Source organism: Xiphophorus couchianus, chromosome 6, assembly GCF_001444195.1.
Source record: "Xiphophorus couchianus chromosome 6, X_couchianus-1.0, whole genome shotgun sequence".
Lineage (NCBI taxonomy): Eukaryota > Metazoa > Chordata > Actinopteri > Cyprinodontiformes > Poeciliidae > Xiphophorus > Xiphophorus couchianus.
In genome coordinates, this window is record NC_040233.1 from 10,534,383 (window position 1) to 10,557,147 (window position 22,765).

The 22,765-nt window shown below is 38.7% G+C and overlaps 1 protein-coding gene across 3 annotated transcripts in view; it reads left to right on the plus strand.

Moving 5' to 3' along the window:
• The first annotated feature begins 551 nt into the window (after positions 1 to 551).
• The window catches only part of LOC114147143 (SPRY domain-containing SOCS box protein 4-like), a 71,086-nt gene continuing 48,872 nt past the window's right edge, over positions 552 to 22,765 (plus strand). For 2 of the 3 annotated variants that reach the window (XM_028021708.1, XM_028021707.1), the window contains exons 1-2: positions 552 to 793; positions 10,867 to 11,012. The gene's annotated coding sequence lies outside the window, so the exon portion shown is untranslated. The other variant, XM_028021709.1, reaches the window with a different exon arrangement.

Sequence of the window (22,765 nt, forward strand, 5' to 3'; positions counted from 1 at the left end):
CAGCAATAAAATAGCACTGTCATCTACTAGAATGACCCAGACAAATTCACACCTCAATCCATTGACAAATCTGTGGCAAGACCTGAAAGCCTTCATGTCTGAACAAGTTTGAGCTGTTTTCCAAAGGCAGAAAAAGCAGAGATACTACTATTAGGTGCTTCTAAAAAGTATTGAATCCTGGTGGGAGGACACCAACGCACAGCTCCAAAATTTCCCATCGCTTCCTGTTTGGCTATCACGGGAAATCCCTAAAATAAAGCGCATTTAAGTTGATGAAATCTGCACATTTGTAAAATATTAGTTGCTTTTTTTAAAGAAATAAAATGATAAAAGTTCCAGTTGGATGCTTAAAATAGTCTTAGATATTTTTTTCTGACTGCACATTTTGTTATTAATAGTAATTATGTTTTGTTTGTTTGTTTTTTCATTTGGACCCCTGAAAGACTTAAACTCTGAATCCCAATTTTCAAAATAGTACTTGAACATAACGTTAAATTCTGGGCCTATCGCTTCAGAGTGTAAGACCGCGTTACGATGGGAGCAGCCAATCAGCGCTCGCTCTGAGGAGGCAGCGGACACAGAGCATAGCGTCGGCTCCCATGGTTGCATGGGTATTTCGAGCTGCCTTTAACCGCAACAAAGACACCGTGGCTTGGTTGTTGAAACATCAGTAACAGCACTGGGATAACGTAGCTGTCAACAGCGGAGGAAAAGAGAGGAGACGTTTCTTCTAATTTCGAAGAAAACCCCGCTGGGAAAAGTAGCATTTGGTGGCAAGTAGAGTCGCTGCTCGGTGAGTGCTTCTGTGTTTACACCGGATGAACAGCCTTCAGGGTTGTTGTGATAGATTTCCTCCAAAAAGTGTCTTCACTTCAGTTTTTATGCTAACATTTCAACCGGACATAATAACTTTTCCTCACTTATAGAAGCCTTATGGAGTCTTTCTCTTTGTTTAAACGCCCGCTAAAGTTTTCACAGCGCATAACACAAACGCCACAACCTCACCTGAAGAGGAATTCAGGTGATTGCTCTCTATTTACGATTCCTATGCTTGCAATAATAATGTCATCTGCACCATAAAGCAATAGGATGCTGGCTGGTTGCCTATTATTACTTCCCCACTATGCTTCATGAATGACGAGTTCTTTGTAATGGTTACACCTTGACATTTACAAGGATGTGATGGGTAAGGTGACATGGAAGATGGAGCACAGATGGTGAGAGCAGGGAGGGAATGTGGTGTGAAGAGATGATGGAGGCAAGAGGATGCTGTGAAGGAGAAAAAGAAGGATCATAATAGTTGACAGAGAGAGAGAGTGTGAGAGATGTGTAAGACGTGCAAAAACCTCATTATTATCTTGTATTTTCCATGGAGGATTAAAGTTGTATATACAGGGTCAAACATATATACACCCTACTTATATTTAGAGAGAAACTATACAGTGCTAGAGTGGATTTAAATTGGTTGTTTTCCTGACATGGACCTGAACATAGTCCAAGCATTTCTTGATACTGCAAAAAAAAAAAAAAAAGCAATCAGTATTATTTTTGCTCATTATCGGAAATTACATTTATTTAAAAGCAATTAATTCCTTACATTTGCAAAACAGTGAATGGTCTTGAAAATATAAGTGCTCTTCAACAATCTGGAAAAAATCTTTGTTTGTTTGATGGTAAAGAAAAAAAAACAACCTTTACCATCTGCCATTCATTGACAACAAAAAAACTATTGCATTCTATATTAGTTGCTCTTAGATTCTGACAAGCTCCATTTTTCAGGTGGATGAACAGATGTTCAACATCTGCAGCAGCCCTGCTGCCAGATGCTGGTTATTTTCCCCCCATTTGGCATTTTGTTCTTTTGCAATTTTGGTTGATTAGTCGTGGACTTTTTCTTCAAGAAAGGATGCTTCTAAAATGTGTCAGTTCATACCTCCCTGTGGGACATTTCAAAGCTCCTTCTTTTCTCTCTCTCTGGTGACTTTTCCAAACAAGACTCCAGGACATACACAAACATCCAAAATAATTCAACAAATTGTCTTTTTTTTTGACTGTCACATTGTTTTTTGGGATTGTTTGAAGCTAAGATTGAATCTGAACTATAAATCTAAATATTTCATAGCTCCAGTCCCTACACTGGCGTGTGACCAAGTTGGTGACCAGCATGACATGGATTGTGCTGATGTGGTTGTTAAAGGTCACTGATGTCCCTGTTTAAAAGAATAAATTGTTGAATTGTCAGTATGTCTTGTTCCTTCAAAACTTCAATTATTCAGTTCAGTAAACGATACCAGACTAGAGTCAATAAGAGAGGCTGTATTACATTGTCAAATAGGATTTAGCAAGGATATCATTGGTCCAACGTGCAGGGGTGGGCGATACGGAGTTAAAGTTTTATCACAATATCTTGTGGTACTATTATTCTAAAGATAAAAGTGGCAGTAGAATTATTTGTTACTGTATTTTTAGGTAGCTGCATCGCTGTTGCTTCATGCCACAGCAGTCTTATCTCCACAAACAAATATCGCTGTTGGAAAACTCAGTTGGTAGTACTTTTCTTTAGGACACTAGTCACTTAAAAAGTGTGATTTGTGCCATTAAACTACACACAGTAACTGCATTTACAGTAATCATATTTGGAAATTTATGGCATATTTGTTGATGCTCTCATTAAACAAACTGTGGGAAAAATGGTAAAAGTAGTAAAAATAGTAACAGTTTTGAGGAATATCATTAATGGGAATTTGTCATGCTAACAAAGAAATAATCAATCACAGATTTACCTTCTTTTTTAGCTTAGTACAAAATTAGGCATGCGTAATTTTGAAAGAGGGTGAGTTTGACAAAATTTACATTAAATTCAAACGCCGCCCAATTCTCTTTTTATAAAATTTAAAGAAATTGTATCATCAGTCCACCCTGCAAAATGAATAGTGAAGTTGCCTCATTAAAGGCATTAGAAATGACGTCAGTGTCTATGGTGAAACGTCTGGAGTTGCGCTCCATGCGTTCTAGGCAAAGTGAGCATATTTGCATGATGGATGTCCTGTTGAAATGAGGGAGAAGGCTGGAGTGTCAAGGCAAAGAGGGAGAAGGAGGAGGTGGGGACATTGCGATGGTGACAGGAGGTCATTTATCTGTCTCCGGGAGGTCAGCCTTGTCACCAGCATCTTGTCTCCCTGTTTGCTTCCCTCTTACATCCACACTTTCTCCTTTTTCTGTCTGCCGCCTCCATGATGCTCTCTTTGGAATCCACCCTAAACATTTCTGTCAGCTCAGTCTTTGTGCACCTCATCATCCAGCATTCTCCTCATTCTAAAGTCAAAATGTAGATTTAAAATGAATTCCCCTCCCGCTGCCGGGTTTATGCTTTTATGAGCTGTAACACAAAAATCTACATATAAGCTCCTTTTAATCACCTCAGGCTACCGATCACAATTTATTCTAAGCAGTTGCGGGTAGACTTCATATCAGAACTTCAAAAGCTTGGAGCAATGCACGGCCGCTGATTCCAGCTGCTTTCAAATCGGAGCACCTTAAAATACACTCTAGGGACTGATTCTTTTTATTTCTGTACACATCTGGCGTTGTCTATAAACATGAACATAGTTTTCTTATGAACACTTTTCTCCTTCATTGTCATTGTGCTCCAGCACCCTGTGGAGTTGTCGCCAACTGTGGTAAAAAGTAATTTTTACCGCAGTCACATAATATTCCACTGAAAATGTTTTGAAAATTCAAACCTTAAATTTCAATTACATGTCACAAAAAATAGTCATATGAAAAAACTGGACACCAAATCCAACTGGACACCAAATCCAGTTTTGGAATCTTTCAGAAGATATTTATTCTGAAAGAACTATCTTTTGATAGTTCAAAAGAAAATATCAATTTTCATCTAAATTTTCTTAATGTGTCTCTGAAAAAAAGGCATTGATTTAATTGGTAAACATTAAAAATGCTTTTTCTACACCCACTGAGATTCACTTTTCATATTTACCATTTTAGTTTCATTCCCTCCCGCTAAATCATCTCCTATATTCTAAGAATGTATTCTGAGTGTAAGTAGGAAAGTAGAAATGATTCAGTTGTTAGATCAGTTTAAATAATAGTTTCATTAAATGCATTACAGCCTATCTTAAAATAAACATGCAAAGATCTCCAGTAATTTATCACATCTTAAAAATCCCGTCTTTAAGATAATTAAAAGGTTTTCTCAAGGTGCCTCTGATGACTTGGTGTTAGTTTGTATTGTTAGGGATGAAGGACTGGGTGGGTGTTGCAGTTTATCCGAAAAACTAACAGGCAAAACTCAGTCTTAATTAATCAGCAACCAGAACTTTGGTTACAATTTTAGGTCAATTTTTTTCAGAACTACTGCTCATCTACATTCTCCTTTGGGAGTATTTATATCCAAGGATTGACAAGGTGATTTGGTAATAAGGCAGGGAGCAGGAACTGCTTTCCATCAGCCATGATTAGATTTAACCAGAATAGAGCATCCCAGACAAAAGGCTAAAGGATGAAACAGTGAAGATGTAGACTAAATGACAGTAAAAAAAAAAACAGATCCATGGTTTGCACGCATGAATAAATGCAACATTGCTGCATCTGATTTTATTTGGGGGACAGAGTGCCTATGGCAGTCAACATGAGGGTGTGGGTAAAACCTTGTCCGATCGCTAATCTATTGGAGGTCTTTTGTATATTTCATGATCCGGTATGTATGATTAATTTCCCTTCACCTCCTTTGAGCTTTTCACATTTTGTAATGGTTTAAGCCTAAGCCAGTATGTTTTATTAGGATTTATAGCACAGACTAAACAGGAGGTATTGCATAATTGTTAAGTGGAAGGGAAATAACAGATGGTTTTCAATACTTTTACAAGAAGAAATCCAAGATTGAGTATTTTTATTCACTCTATTCACTCTGTCGCCGTTTAATTTTATAACCCTAAATAAAACCAGTTCAATTGCTTTGTTTTGTCTGTCCATCTGGACTGTAATTTATCCTCTAGATGAATTCAGCTGTTCTGTCAAGATCTCAGAGAATATTGGTAAAACACAGAGAACAATGGACACCAAGAAATACAGCAGACAAGTTGAGCTCAGTTGTGGAAAGCAGGGTTAGGCTGTTAAACTGTATCTGTAACTTTGAAGATCTCTTGGGGAATTGTTCAGTCTATCATCTAAAATTGTAAAAAACATGGCACAACTGGAAACTACCTGAACTGCCCTGGGAAAAGGAGAGGATTAATCAGAGAAGGAGCTGCAGAGATCCACAACTCAGAACAGAACAACTATCGCTAGTGCCCAACATAATTGTGACAAAGGTCATAATTGTGACCTTTGTAAAAGAATGACAAGAAAAAAGAAGAATTTTGTGTTGGTCTCTATCACATAAAGTCTTGCTAAAATACACTATGGTCTAGGGTAGTGGTTGTAACAAAATGTGAAAAAACTTTGCAAGGCTCAGAGATGTTAGTGTCATCTCTGTGTGTGTGTGTGTGTGTGTTTTTTTTTTGAAGGGTTCTGGTAATGTATGCATTCGCTCTGGCAGATGGAGTGGCGTAGAGATTTACATTCAGGAGCCCTTTTTGTTGAGTCTCTGATGGACTGCTGAGCTTTCAAAAATATTTTCACTTGGGCACACTTCAGGGACGCTCACTTCAACACACAGACGTCACTCAAGAAAGACTGCTCTCTCATTCATTTCTGCTCTCTGAATGACATTAACTGTCCCATTCGGAGAGAAACGGGTGGCTGCTGTGCTGCTCCTGTCCTTGGCAGGCTCTTGCTATTTAAATATATATACATATACAGTACATATATATACTGTATATATATATATGTATATGTAACCAGCAAATGTTTGGGGGTTTTTGTCTGCTAATGGACTGGTGACCCGCAGGCATCACTGCACTAGACAGGAAACCTCAAGTAAGAGTGCATTTTACAGTAAGATCCTTGTCTAAATGAGAGATGGAAACATAATGAGCATTCCTGGCGTGCACCATGAAAATTTCGCTTGCTCATCACTTATCCCGGCCAAGTTTGATGGCCCCTTGTCATCTGACTGTCATCCGATGTGAAATGTGTCAAATTTTTTTGGGGAGCGATTGTTGCAGCGAGTCATTAATCAAAGCTCCGATCACAGAGAGAACAGCCCGACAACCCGGCAGCATCGCTGCAGCCCTTGGGGTGACAACAGGGAACACGAAATCATTACTGTTGGAACAAACAGACCTCCGTTCCAGATAGTTTCCCCTCCTCGTAAAGCGCCGTGATACGAGCTCATTTCACCTCATCTTGTTCCATCTCGTCACGCATCATTTGATTCCCTGTCGCTCCCAATCACCTGTTGTCTGATCTGATCGAAAGTTTGCGCTCTCTTTCTGTGTCTGGAGACTTGCAGAGGGTGTAGAGAGGGGGCGTCCTGATTTACATATAAATGACGGCAATGACTGCTATACCATACTGTTGGCTGTGTCATTTTAGGGTGATGCAGACCTGGTGTGTGTGGATGTGTGTGTTTTTTCTCTCCAGCTTGCCTCTTACTACAATCTGCATGTGATTTCATGGCTGTCCTAACACTATCAGATAAGTTTTCCAGGAAGATAAAAATCATCTGACTCATTTTGGAATTTGTTGCAGGCGTATGATGGTGGGACGTATCTACTTAAAGTCTGATGATTGAGAGGAAAATAGACTTACTCGAGCCTTCTTGGTTGTTAAGTGAGATTTTGTTGTCCTAAAGGATAAAATGGAAAAACTTCCTGCCCATTGCAATCTCTACAATTAGGCTCTCACATATCTCCCAGAGGGGGTTTGTAACAGGAATCCTTGCAGGCTCAGATACCCAAAAATAAACCAGACAGCCCCATGAAGCCCGGCTACCGCACTTTATAAACTGTACTTATGACTGGATGCGGGATCAGATTTGTCCTCAGGCTTTAGAGGCACTGGGATGAACTGATTCTTGTTGAAAGCCAATCTGAAGATAGAAACTATCCGTAAAAAGGGCCAAAAGGATAAGTAATGTGACAAGTCCATCCGGGGGACCACGAGTGTAAATGTTGACAAGCTGAGATAATGAAGTGAAGTGCAGTAGGCTTGTCTCCCAGCTCTTTTTTGGGACTTGTCCTCTTATTCTTAGGCACTAATAACATTATCAAAGGCTTTGTTCCCGAGTACGCTTGGACAGAGTTACAGCACATTATCATGACTGTCATCTTTACAAATTAAATTTTGACCACTGTTAACTTGTAAATGTATAATTTAACAATAAAGGATTAGATCTGATATGCATAGAAACTGAGGGTTTGAATAGACCGTGGGTACATACTAGAAATGCACCAGTCAGGATTTTGTGAATGATTTCTTAACTTTAGTTTTGTATGGCTTAAAGCTGTGAAGACTAGTTTTTAATAAAATTCAAATCAAAGCAAGATGTGCAATATTTTGTTAATGGAAAAAAAAATCTAGTTTTCCTTTAAATGACTTCTTACAACTTTAGTTTCTTTCAATGCCATTTTTAAATCTGTCATGGTGAAAAGAGCCAACTTTTGGTCTTCCTCCAGAAGCAACATCCAGAGGCCATTAGTATGCTCTTGTATCACTCAGATATAGTGTATTCACTGTAAGGGAAAAGATTATTGAGTTTCTAAATAACTGCATGCCAGTCAGAATCGGTCAAGCTGAAAATCGTCAAATTTCAACCCCCAGAAGATTATTTGGTGGCTTTAAGTAATATACACAGACAAAGATTTCTATGGGTAACACATTCATGCCAATACAGAAACAAGATTCATCCATAATCTAAGCTGTAATTCAGCTTATGAAAAAAGGCCTTTCATTCAGGCCTTTTTTGTTTTTATTTTTAGTGTAGTTTAATATTGTGGGGTATTCTTGCATTGTTTCTTTTAAATTGTCCTAGTTTTTAGTTTTTGCTGAGCTGATTTTTTTGGTACAAATATGCTATCTGAAGTATTTAGGTTTAGCCAAGTTCATATTAGCCCATGATATCACTGGTGATGAACTGAAGTATTCAGACAAAGGTATCTAAATATTGTTTTTCAGAACAATCAGCTGAAATTTGCTACTATGCAAGATTTGATCTGGATGGTAACGTAATAGCGTTTTGTAACCCTAGATGTGACAGATGTCAAAAAATGCTAGAGTAGTGTCTGGTTTTTCAAACAGGGAAAAGTAGGAACAGTTTTTTATTTTATTTTGGTTAATCTGTCTCTAGTTTCTCATCCGCCCTATTGAGGACATTTAATCATTGAATAAAACCATGAATCCAACCATGTGCCAATTTCTTAGCAGGTGACCTTTAGACAGCAAGTATGTAATCTGGCTGGTTAGGCTTGCTCCTTAGTTCTTCATTTGTCAGCAAATATTTTATTGCTCATCTATTTCCCAAAAAGCATCTAGCAACAATGAATCCTCTGTCTAAATGACTTGGTTTATTTTAACGGTAAAAAAAAAAACAGGTAGCAAAAATCACAATTTCAACTTTTCTATTATTTGCACCTAATACCACACACTACAATACACTCAAACATTCAAGTGATGAACACTCATTCAATACTTTTAAGTTTCTTTCAAAAACGTCTCAGAATTATTTCCTCTCAATTTAGATACGAAGAGGCCACATGTGTGTAGTTATGGCTGCTGTTTCTATACCTTCTACAGTCTATTTAAACAACTTCTGCATCCCTTTGTGTGTTAGCTTGAATATGCTTTGCGTACACTGCTGCAGATATTACAAAAAATCCTCGACACAAAATCTTTGGTTAAATGTTTAGTTCAAAACATGTGGCCATCTACAACTCATTAGTCAGAGTCACAAGGACGGTTACTGTGTTTTGTCATGCTGTATAGTTGTGCCACATTCATTTAGTTGGAGTGATTGCGGGAAGATAAAAAAGGCCAAGAAACGATTTAGTTTCACTATTTTTGGGTTTAAGTGTTGTTGCAGCATGTTTGCTCTGTGATGAAGCATAAATTAACACATTCTTTCTCCTTTAGCTGGATCTATTACAGCAGTGCTCCTCTTTCAACTCTCTTTTTAGAACACTGTGGTTTCTGCCAGTCAGACAAATCAAAACCTTTCGTTTTTGCTAAAATACAGCAAAACATGGGATACAAAACTGTATTAATTTGTATGTGAACAGAGTTTTATGGCTGTGTCTGGAGTAAACTAGTTTCATATGCATGTAATGCAGGGGTCTCAAACTCAATTTACCCGGAGGCCGCTGGAGGTAGAGTCTGGGTGAGGCTGGGCCGCATTCACACACACGGTCTCCTCAGCCGAACCTTTCTGATTGCCTATTACCATATTTGGCCGTACTCAGGTGCTGTAACAGCCGTAATTGTGTAGTGTCTCTTTAAGATATTGCTAATGATGTCAGAAGTGTGCGCCACGGCTTCTCTGTAGAGAGCGTGGGAGAAACGTGCTAGACGGACATGTTAGCTCCCTAACTTTTTAGTAATGTTACGGGTTGTTTGGACGCTGCTCAATTTTCATGTCTGATAATATAGCAGCCGTTCAACCGGGCTTTGTAAGGTTGGTGAAGAGCGTATTTATTAAAGGACAACACTGTGGAATTCCCAGTACCAGTGTGGTTGTGAGTTTTTGACCGTCCTTACGAATCTGCCGCCTCCTCTCCTCCCTTAAACACAACCCAAGCGTTACAGCGCCTAACCTTAATTACGTTACACTGATCAGCAACTTCCGGGTCTAGACTGGATGCTGAAGCACGTGAAACGGGAGCGGCCGCGGAAATTGCGCATGTACCGCATGCAAATAATGACAAATAGAAAATGCAAATAGGCCCGGCCGATGTCCCGCCCCCGAGAGCAATATACTCCACCGTGATTGGTAAGTTCGTTCAGCTCCGCACACAACACTGAAAAGTGCCAATTATATCAAACTCGTGGGCCGCACTAACATTAAACTTTCATATTAAGGCGGGGGCCACAAACTATCGTCCATAGGGCCGCAGTTGGCCCGCGGGCCGCGAGTTTGAGACCCCTGATGTAATGTATAGTAAACCAGTGGTTTAAAAAATTACAGCCCAGACAAGAATTGATATCAAGCAAATAAGGTAAATCGGCACAGCTCCAGTAAAATGAATAAATAAAAGTGGGTACATATATCTTAAAATCTAAACGTTATACATGAACCAATCAGAGATTTGAGTTTTCAAAGGTTAAATCTTTTTGTTTGTTTTTTTTAATTTTTCCTGCCGACAAACAATTGCCATGAGCAGCCATTAAGTTAGGTGCAGATGTGATGTGTGTATGGGAGAGGAAAAACAAGATTTCACTCATATTTTAAAACAAACACAAAATGACTTTGGATTTGATGTTTGAAACTATAGTCACTCTCTGATTTTTGCAGTTAATGTGGACAGGATTAATGTTCTAAACATCAAACTATGTGATTTCCTTTGACAACATAGAGTCTTGACTTGATTATATAAGAGAGAGAGAAAGATCAAGTAAATATTTGGTCAAATTGCTCTTTGACCAATTCAGCATTTCCAATGATTGTATAAACTGAGATCTTTTGATAAAATCTTTATTATTTTTATACCCAACATTTCTGGGTATGAAAGACCAAAACTGCTAATAGCAGCCAGAATGAACAGCCAACATGCTGTCATAGAAAAATACAATTTCCTTTTTTAAATAGCTTCTTACTCCTTTGTTTTAAGTTGTGGAGTTCCTCAAGGATCTGTACTGGGCCTAGTGCTATTCACCCTAACATTGATTACCGTGTTTATGGCGGATAATGCTGATGATTGATGCAACAAACTTGGGTCTAATCTTCTGATATTTCTTTCCATTGTTATGCAGATGATGTGCAGATTTCTTTCTTCCTGAGAGCCAATGGATCTTGGGCAGGAAGATCAATTCTACCCCGCTTCAAAGATGTGAAGCAGGGTGTCAACACCTGGATGTCATCACCTGTTCTGCAGTGAATGATTACCAAGTCAAAGGAGGTAATTTCTAGTCAACCAAACACTGATGTGAACCTTGCTTTGTTAAATCTCAAAGTCAGACAAGATTGATGAACACATCAGTCATAAGGTAAGATTATTGTAATTCTTTTTGTTTTGTCACCAACCATTTTTTGTTGTCACATCTACAACTTGTGCAGAATTATTTTCAACTGGAAACATGAAAGAAGGACAGAGTCTCTTCTGCATTAGCGCTTCTCCTTCCACTTGTTTTATGTCATATTTGAACTGATATAGAATATTTTTCTGATTGTTTTTAAAGCCTTGAATAGTTTAGTGCCTGAGGAAACTATTCAAGGCAAGTTGAAAACTTTGCTGTTTTTTGGATCAGGGGAATATTATGTAATTTCAAGGCACATAGTGCAATTTTACACAATCAAGTAACTACCGTACTATGTTACCTTCAGTTGTTAGAGAAATGCTGTATACATAAAAAAAAACTTCACATCATAGCCATATCTTAATGGTCTCTGTCTCTTTACCTCTTGTCCTTTCCAATGCCCTCTGTTCAGCACGTCATCAGAACAACATTCCTCCATGCTAACCTTTAACGCCGTTCACAACTGTTCTGAGTGGCATCATAGTTTGTTGTATAAAAGAGGAACATTATGTAATTTTGGATCATTAGTCAACTTTTGTAGGCGTCCTTAAATAATATTGGGGAAATTATTAGCAATGTTTGCAAGTATGTGGAGGTCATCATTGTTCTTTTGAACACATGTCCATCTAAAACCAAGATCAGTGCTGGAGGTACAACTTCAAACCAATGGAGCATCATAAATGCTTTCAGAATAAAACAGATGGAAAATGTTTTTCATTATTTCAGCTGGTCTTTATCACTCAAGCCATTTAGAGCGTGCAAAATCATCTTTCTCATTTTGTTGTTTCTCCTACTTTTATTGGATACAAACCAACACCTTCCTCCTCCTGTCTCCTGTACTTGGAAGATATTTATTACCACATGTCCATAAACTGGTTGAATTTGCTGTTCAAGTTCTCTCAAAATGGACTGACATGATTGATTTCGACTGTGTGTTTTGTACAAAGAAAGAGGTTGAAGTAAAAATTGGACTAACCATGCTAGGTCCTCAATCTTTCAAACATATTTGTTGCCCTCTGTTGAAACTCAGCTCTGCTGCATTGTCTACCCTCTAGGAAATGTTAAGGGCATTTCCTTCCCTGACTCCCACTTTCTCCTTCTTTTTGTCTTTGTCTCTGCCCATCCACTTTTCTGTCCATAATTACAGGACTCTTGATGGCGTTTAGAGGCTCATGAATATTTAGATCTTGGAGGGGAAGTGTCGGGGGACTCCCATGTGTGGCTGGTCTACCCTAATTATGGAGATTGGTCTCAACATCCTCGCAAACTCACACTCTAAATGAGGGAGGAAGGCCAGATAACGATCAAAAGTTGTCAGTTTAGGGAAACTAATGGAACCTTAAACAAAGGGTATAACATACGGGTGCATCTCATCATCATATCATTGAAAAGTGTTGTATTTCAGATTTATTACATGCAGAATGATATATTTTGAGTTTTTATTTATGTCCATTAGATGAATATGGCTCACAAGTAATGAGAATCCAACATTTGGATTTATAGATTTAAGTGTTTTATAATTGAAAATATTTAATTTCAGAAAATGTATGTTATGTTCTGCAATGTTAGTAGTAAGACACCTAACTTGAAAGTTATCCACAAGAAGGCTAGGCCACGAAAGCTTAGTGTTAAAGAAGCTGACTCTTCACAGAGTGCCCTGAACAAACATTTTAGCAGAAAGTGGTGTGGAAGTAAAAGGTGTGGTGTCAGCGGTTTAAGAGCCGCCACACAGCCATATCCACAACATGGGCTACAACCGTAGCATTCCTTGGGTTAAGCCAGAAACAACATCAGAAAGGTCCTGGGCTAAGAAGTATGTTCTGAGTCCAGAGGAAACTGTGAGAGGGCTCAGTATCCAGTTGTTTTGAGATCCAGTGTGAAGCGTCCATTGTGATGGGCCACTGTGATTTATCAAGTCCAAAGTCAAAGCAGAAATTTACCAGAAAGTGCTCTGCATGACTCCCTCCGCTCGGGAGTTTAATGGCGATGCTGATGTTATTTTCCAGCAGAGATGCTAAAGTTTGTGTTTCATTTGGTGTAATCCATGACGATGAACAAAAATAAGATCTTGGAATATCTCACTGTGCATAATGAATCTGTTTTATTTTGTTTGATTTACTGAAATAAAGGACTGTTTCTGATTACAGTCTACTTTATTGAGATGCATCTGCAGGAGAAAAGGAGAATAGGAAGCATGCGTGTCAGGTCTCACACTCTCACAGCAGGAAACAGTAACTGTACTGCAGGTTGCAGCCGGTCATTCCAACTCCCTTCAGTACAGTCCTCTAGAGTTAAAGCTTGGAGGAGCATAGGTGTGACTCATTGACTCTTTGATGGACAGAACTGAGTCAAGGGGAAACAGTCGCCAGGAGTCATGTTTTGTTGTTGGAACTATCCATCCATCCATCCATTTTCCGTTCACCCTTGTCCCTAATGGGGTCGGGAGGGTTGCTGGTGCCTATCTCCAGCTACATTCCGGGCGAGAGGCGGGGTACACCCCGGACAGGTCGCCAGTCTGTCGCAGGGCAACACAGAGACATACAGGACAAACAACCATTCACACACACACTCACACCTAGGGAGAATTTAGAGAAACCAATTGACCTGACAGTCATGTTTTTGGACTGTGGGAGGAAGCCGGAGTACCCGGAGAGAACCCACGCATGCACAGGGAGAACATGCAAACTCCATGCAGAAAGACCCCGGCCGGGAATCGAACCCAGGACCTTCTTGCTGCAAGGCAACAGTGCTACCAACTGCGCCACTGTGCAGCCCATTTGTTGGAACTAGCTTGCTAGATAGGTAGGGATGCATAAAGAGAGCTGTGCAAGAACAGAGAAACCAAATTAGAGCTGACCTGGAGAGTAGAAGCTGTTAGAAGCGGCTGTGAAAAACGAGAAGGAGGAATAAAAGCTACTTCAGACCAATGTGTTTTTGGGGAAAAAACAAGGAGGTTGTTGGACTTAGAGAGGCAAGAGCAAGTAAAGAGAGAAATAAGGTGAACTAGAGGTCAGAAGGAAGCGGACCGAGCTTTGCATTTTGAGGAAGGCTTACAGTATTTCTGGTTGATTTCAGACTGCGTGAAGGGTAAGGAAGGAGGAAGATGACTGCTTAGATGAGAGAGATGTGAGAACATGTGGGAGACACTTAAACAGGATATGAGGAGGATGAATGGAAAGGGTGCGCAGTGGAGGACATTACTGCACACACTGATGTCTATGTGGAGGCGAGGAACAACCCTCCAAAAACAGGACATAAAACATCTATTTTATAGCTACATCAGGTCAGTCAGTCCTTGTCTTTATTTAGCTCTGAAAAATACGCTGAAAATGTAACTTTGTTGGCCCAGAAATGCTGTCTGAATTTAACCTTAACAGGGATGTTTGAATTCTGGCTACTTTAGCATATTTGAAACATTGGTAAAGGTCTTCATGTTGACATCGATTCACCCATTTACCCTCCAAACATATTTTCATGCTGTTTAGAAGGCAATGTTGCTTTTTTTCCCTCGGTGGGAACCATTGTGAAAATAATGGATTCATGTAAGATTTTAGGGTTGCAGTCTAGGGTAATTCGTTTCTTCCTTCCATACATCCATCCTTATTCCTTCCTTCCTTTCTTTCTTTCTTTCTTTCCAAGCAACGGTGCTTACGACTGCTCCACTGTGCATCCCTCTCATCTAATACTCATTATTTAAATGAATGGATGGCTTCTTTAATACATATTTAACAATTAAATGTGACACCATCTATTAAAATTAATGCATTTATTAAAATGATCCTTTAGGCTAACCTTCACATTTATAGCTGTGTCATTGTGATGAAACACTAGTATAACTAACATCAATTACTGGATCTATGGATTTCCTGTGTTGAGTGTTACGGGGTTGAATTGCACTGTTTGTTGGGTCATTGTGTGCCTCCAGTACAGGTCTGACCTCCTTTGCCAAGTATGATTTAAATGTGTGACATCAAAGTCTTTTCACGCTGAACCAGTAAAGTGTGAAGGCCAAAGTCTATGACTCAGCTGTTCTCTGACCTCTCCCTCCTCTGTATAAGAGCTACTCTGTTCCCTGTGTTCATCTGTGAAGCATCCATCACAGTCTGGCATGTTGTTACCATTCCATGGTACCACACCAGTCATGAAGGCTAACTGGTTTAGTGCACAGAATGAAAAGGAATGAAAAGGCAACGTACTCCTTGTTGAAGCAGTCCAGTTCGATTTCCTGACAACTGAAGTTTTGGCTTGCTTCGCGAAAGATCCACCACAGACTGGGTGGTTCTGCTGGGCAGCTGTTCCAGCCCCCCTATCATGACAGGCGATCGGGCTTGCCTCACCGCCACCATGTGTGAGCTTTCATCGGGCCACTTCACAGCCCTCTGAGCGGAAACCAGACCACCACCACATGCTGCGAACGCACACCGCCGCCACGCAGACAGTGACGCACACACGGGAATGATTAAGGGACACAGGCAGACCCTCGCAGACTTGCAAACACATGTCAACTTAGAACAGACCACAATTTGATGAGGTGTGTCATCAGTCAGAGTGGAATGTATCCCACCATGATTAATGTGTTTGAGACTGATGCAGAAATGGTTAGCAGTTTATAATTACTTCACCACATAAAATCAGTCACTGTAACTTAAAACGAAGTGGTCGCTGCACTCGATGCACCGCTAATATTATTCGGCAGTCTTGTTTTCAGTGTGTGTCTGTGAGTAGCAGCTGTGAGTGGATGGATGCTGAAGTGGTAGTATGGAGCAGCTATAAAGGAATGAAGATAGGCAGCCATTTATGAACCACCTGTTTTCCTCCACGCTGTTTCAACAGGTGTTTGTCTTCAAATGACAGAGCAATTTATGGCAACACAATTTGAGTTGCAGGGGGATACAAGGTGCTCTGTTTGCTTATCTGCATCTGTAACGGAGCTGTGCAATCATCCTGAATTAGTCAAAGGAACAGGAGGTGGCGGTGAAACAGGAGATTGTGTGCGTCTGGATCACAGTGTGCTTTTTGTTGTGTTTGGAGGGTCGGAGATGGTAAGAATGTTGATTTGGGGGTGGAGATCAGCAATTATCCCTTTCAAGTTGCTCATTTGAGCAACTTTTTAAAGGGAAACGTCATCTATTTGAGGTCTATGAACATGTTTGTGTGTATTTACATGGGTGCTGAGGATTCTGACCCACTTATGACACTCTTTTATCTCTTATATCTAGGTTTTTAAATCAATAAAAGCTGAATTATGCAAATGGTTGCACCTTTGATGATGGCTTTGAGTGTTGGCCAATTAATCTGTGAAACTATCTGGTTAAAATTTAGTTAAAAGCTCTCTTGATTCCACTAAGCCTGAGCTGCACTGCTTTGAAAAGCTGTGATATAATGTGCTTGAGGTGAAGTAATTGTCCAATACTTCTCCAACACCTTCTTTTCAAAGGAAAACCTTGGCCCCAACACATAATCGAAAATTCCTGAAGTAATATCTTTCTTAATACAGGAGAGTGGCCCTAGGGAAATATTTGGTCATGTCACGGCTTAGAAAGAAGAGGAAAAACGACAGGGAGATGGAGTGATGGGGCCCGAAGAGGAGATAAGGGAACGATGAAGCAGATAAGAGGCTCATAGTTCTGCTCCTATATTCAGCTCTCAATATCCCTCCCTCTTATTCAATCGCTAACGGTAAAGACACTCTCTGTGTAGGCTTTCACTGCACTGGTAAATCTCGCCTGCATCAGTGTCTGTGTACATGTTCCTCCTTGCAATTTCTTGGGTCGTCATAGCAACATTAGATCACATGGTTTATAGGTGGTTTTTGTGATGTATAACGAGTGAAGGTCTTTGTTTTCACACAGAGGTGCTCATCAGTCTGACCTTTCCCCTCAGCTGATCAGAATTCATGAGGCTGCCTATTTTCCTGTGACTGGCAGTGGCTTTCATCTCATCAAATCTGCCTTCCTTTGGTCTATAGCCGGAGATATAGCATGAAAATCACAAAACTGCTTCCCTGATTTAAAAATATGTAAGATGGATAGGATATGATTACTCCATATGGCAACTCCAGGTGCTAATTAGTGTCTATTTAAAATTTCTCTTTCCATACTTACTGGAGATACACAGAGAAAGAAAGTATGGATCAAAATCAAATCGGAATCATTATATAACTAGCTAACAATGATTAGCTGGTCTGAAACTCAAAAATCAAGTCTTTTCCCAATCAATGAATTCCAGATCTCATTAACAGCAACACACTTTAGTGTGGAAGTGCTTACTTAAAGAGTAGGACCTGAAGTTAAAACATTTTAAACGTTAGTGAAGTTGTATAATGAAGTAAGAAGCTATGTGAAAGGAATAAAGACATTTCTGCACTTTTCTCAAGCTGAGAAGCTGCGAGAGTACAATACTTTCTGGAGAAAACAGAAAGGCTAAACTGAATACAACTGATATTTTGAAACATTTACAGCCTTTTGAAAATGTCAGCACTAAGGAAGAAAACTACAATTCCCAAGGAATGTGAAAGGAAACTTCAATTTCCGTAATGCTAGCTGCTCTAACTATGCTAACATTGCTAATAGCTAAAGCCTAATTATAATGTCAATTCAGTTTTTTCTATTTTAAAATAATTGTTCAATAGTAGTGCAATTGTTTTCTGCTCGTTTTAAAAAGAATGCAGAAGAAAACTTTAGATATTTTTGACACAGATGCGACACGTATGGAAGACTAGAAGGAAAATATTTTTTATTTCTATGTAATATTTGATATGATTGTATTTTTTTGTTTCGATAAATTTCACAACATACACTTAATAAAACATTATTTAAATTGTAACTTCTACATTTATTTTCATAAGCCAATCTGAATACAAAGGACAGTCTTTCTAAAATTTGATGTAGGCACAGCATTGTGAAATAAATAACCTAAAATTAGACTTTTCTACATTATAGTAAAAACCAACATAAACATTATAGAGCAGAATTGTTCTCTCTAATACTTGCATATTATTCCTTAATCCGTTTGCATCCAATTGTAAAAGTAAAATCAAAGTAGAAACCTTCTAAGTGCGTCTCATAGTGACTGAGGGTGTTGGAGAGGTGATGACAAAGATGGTTAGACTGACAGACGGAAAGAAAGTGAGTCCTGTGGAGAGCCGCTAATCCCAAAGTTAAGTAGATTACTATCGCAGCCTGGTGCTCCATACCAGTCTGTCTGAAGGAAATGGAGCTGCTATAAGCTGTTAAGTTGCTGTGTATTGTGAAACTGTGTGTACCAGAAAAGTGGCCAGTACTGCTCACCTCCTGGACTCCTTTTTACCAGCGGAGTTTATCACCTGTCTATCATAGCTGAGTTCTACTTCCTGTCAAGTTCTGTTCGTCTGAATCTACACCTGTTTTCAGGGAGCCTTAGGCTTATCGAAACAATTTTTAAATGAAGGTTTAAGCAATTTTTTTAACGTGTGGAAAGTCTGCCATCAAACTTAATTTACTTCCAGATTCTAGGCAAATTATTCCTTTGCTTAATGATTTGTTGCTACAGTTTTTTATGCTAATCTAACTGGACGCAAGTTCTAAGTAAACTTTCAAAAGTAAAAATTTAAATCAACAATATTTGAAATTTATTTTCATTCATAAATGAAACATACTATACAGTGCGAATGTGTTCATGCAACATTAAGTTTGAAGTTACAAATGAAAAATTTCTAGGTTAAATGGCACATTTGTATCCAATCCTATTTAGTGTATAGAACCATCTTGTGCTGAAACTACAGCTGGTATTTTTATTTAGGTTTTGTCTCATTAGCTTTGCACATTCAGAGACTGAACTGTCTTCGCCTATTATTATCATTATTTTCAAAATTGCTAAACCTCAGTCAGATTGTATGGAGGGCATTTGTGAGCATAAAGTCTTGCTGAAGATTTTCAGTTCAACTAAGCTCTGGACTTTGACTGGGGCACTCAGAATAGCAGAATAACAACAAACTACTTGGAGTAGGGTTGACTCACCTCTCTTTGTTATAACAATAAGTGTTCTCTATTGTCACAGGTAATGACACAGACTCCAGTCGTCTTTTTTTGCTACCCTCCATTGTCATCTTTCACAGAGCTGTAGCTGCCGTTTATTTGCAGGGCAGTTACCAACAAAGACATATGCTGCAAGTCTTTACATTGAAATCTATGTACAAATCGTATTTAGTCATGGTATAGTTCAATCTGCACCTTGCTTAGTTTCACATAAACATGTTGTTACAATGATTGGTATCAGAGTTTCTGTCTCGGAGGATGACAACAAAACAAGCCTGTATCTACCCTGCTGAAAGGGGTAATATCCCACTTTGTAAACGGCCTCTTTGTCTGGTGTGACATTTGCTAAAGTATAAGTATCTCATGTTGAACACTTGCTTGGCATAGTAAAAGGCACATAACAAGGCTTCGTTAAGGAGCACATCTAAAACAGTTTAAAAGACAAATCTGAGAAATGTTGATAAAATGGTCTACAAAGCTGCTTCATTTAATCATGAAAATCACATGGTTAAGGTGTAATTAGAGAAAATGTAGATCAAATGGCTCAATGAAAGGTGTTTTTAGCTAGTTTCATTAGCAGTTAGCATAATTAGCACACTGATCTTAAACGCAGGCCCTGTGCATTTTCCAAATTTTACATACTCCTGCTTTGTGTTCACATTTTCCAAAAGGAAAACAATATTTCCTATTTGTTTGTCCCCCATGCCCTCCCATTGTAATTGGAGATCGGGAACTTAAAAGAATAAAACAAATCCATGTTCTTTATTCCAACTGGTCCTCATGTTGCTGCTGAATCTCAGCAGCTAATTTATTACTACTGCAATAATTTTGTATAATTTCTTGTTATAAGTGCAAAAACATACATTAACAACATAATAAACATCCATTGTGTGCAGTGTTGTATAGTAACAAAGTACAAATACTTCACTACTTTACTTAAGTATATTTTGGAGTACTTCATACTTTCCTGGAGTATGAAAATTTTTGATGACTTTCACTTTTACTTCACTATATTTCCGAACTTAATTGCGTACTTTTACTCCGATACATTTTCAATGTGTGGTTTAGTTACTCGTTACAAAAAAGCGAGAGAGAGAAACAAAGTGTTTTGACCCCACCTACTGATTAGCAAGTAGCAAGCAGGCTACCGAACAAAGTCGGTAGCCTACCTGCCTGGGCTTGTTCATCACCACCAATAGGATACACCTGTTTCGCTTCTCCCATTAAACACAAAGCAAGTCTCGCAATCAGTAGCGGTCACATGGAGGAGGAGACGGAGACCACAACGACTGCAACTACGTCGGACACGGCTCCAGGGGAACCACCAGCTGGTGATGAGAGCCCATGGCCTTATTTAAACACAATACACTTTTTCGTGGGTGTTAAAGATTCGTCGTACCACATGCAGTTTATGTTATTCCTGCCCGAAGATGTGGAAATTCTATCTTACAAAAACTCCCCGTCCAACTTGAAGAAACACATCGAGGTAACGTCTTATGAAATGGTTATAATCCTCCTGTTTCAGTAACTATAGCTTGGTCACTAGACACTACTGTATTGTGAAACGTTGACCATAAATGAACTTTGTTTGGCATTGTTTCAGTTCCACACGTGGTGTATTTAGCTTAGGCCTAATGTTGACTGTATCAGGCTACCTAGACTCCTCTGTTCAAGGGGGGACAGAAGTCATGGCGATAGTAATTTAGACTCAATTTAACGAATATAGGAAAGGCATGCAAGTTCAAAACCAGGTTTACAGATGCCAATAAGCTGCATTTCCCTCCCAATTCTTTTTTTCTTTTGCATAATGACCAGTTGTGTGCACCACCTACTGACTGTAGCATTGACTGATTCACTGATTTGTGAAGTAGAGTAACCGTAACAGCTCTTTTTCTTCATTTTGGCCGCATTTTCTGTACTATTTATTTTTCTCATTTTCAGCACTGACCTTACTTGAAGGGAAAACTTAAGGCTTACAAAAACTTTGTATTTTCTGTCCTGGAGGGTTTACTAAGAAGCTGGTTCAGTTGTAAAGCAGGTTAAGTTAACCTTGTGCTATAGGTAAAGCACCTAATTTTCTTAACTAAATGATGCCTGCAGGTATATCTGTTAGCAGGTTTAATTTTGCCTGCACTTGGTTGGGTACATTATTTTAAGTGTATTTGACAAGTTTACCAAAATATAAAAAATGTCATTCAAACTGCATTTGCCTTGTTTTACTTTTTACTTGTACTTTTCATTACATTACTTGAGTACATCCATTTTTACAGTAATTTCCATACTTAAGTACAAGAAGTTTCAGATACTTTAAGACTTTAACTCAAGTAACATTTCAGTCAGTGACTTGGACTTTTACCAAAGTCATATTTTGGAGAGGTACATATACTTTTACTTGACTTTGAGATTTCAGTACTTTATACAACACTGATTGTGTGTAATCAAACTTTTAAGCACTAAAATGTTTTGACAGAAGGTTATGCTTTGCAGCAAATTACTCCAAAGTAAGTTTAATACTTTTGAGTTTTAAGCTCCAAAGTTGTAGTTTAATGGCCAACTTTAGCTAAGCTGCCATATCTAAAATAAATAGATAAATAAGTCCATTGATATATTTTAAACATTTGTTAATAGATTGTAAATGTCTATGTAGATTTTAGTCCTTTCATGTTCAACAGTTTTGGCTGTAAGCCAGTAAAATCAGTCAAAATATGATGATTAGGATCACAGGGCCATCCTGATCCAAGATTTACATCAGATCATCCCCGTATCTTGTCTGATACCATTTAATGTTAAAGTAATGCATTTGGTAGCTCAATAACATGTTGAATAACTGAAGCCTCCTTTAATTTTTGCATTCAGCTGTTTGTGTATGTGGGCTGAGATAATGAATCTACATCTCCCTAGATTACCTCTGTTTATATATATATATATATATATATATATATATATATATATATCAGATTGTCTGTCTGCCTGGTTCTGACCTGGTTTCTTGTTTTAGAGACATGACACAGATTATAAAACATTAGTAAATTAATAACTAGTCCAAATATTCCCCAGCAGCCCACGTCAACACATAAATGGTTATCTGTTAAAATGCGGGCTTGAAGCACCAAATGTTTTGAGCCGCAGACACATAGTCTCACTGATATGTCTGTATATCAGACATGCCAGTCTGATGAGATGTGTTTGGGGTTAGACTACAGCCAAGGTAATGTTTGTAAGATCCCAATGTACCTTCATCAGACTTATTAGTTCTTGGTGTGAAGAGAAACATAGGAGTTTCTCACGATGTTGCGTACAAATGCATTATGTTGAGGATAAAAGTCATCCATCAGCTAGAAAAAGAAGGTGGGAACTTATTTTGAAGACACAGCAGTGCTTTAAGCAGTTTGATGTTTTGGATAAAAGTCTATGCTGAGCAGCTTTGTAGTGTAATGTTACATTAATGTCGCTGCCAGTGCAATATGGCTGTAATGCTAGAGGTGATTCACAGTATGATCACTTCAGAAGTATAATAGCTTAACAACAAAAGTACAGAACAAAGAATCAATTAAAATCAATAACTTATCAGAATTGAGCTCAAACGAATATTAACTAATTAGCTGCAAGTGAACCATTTT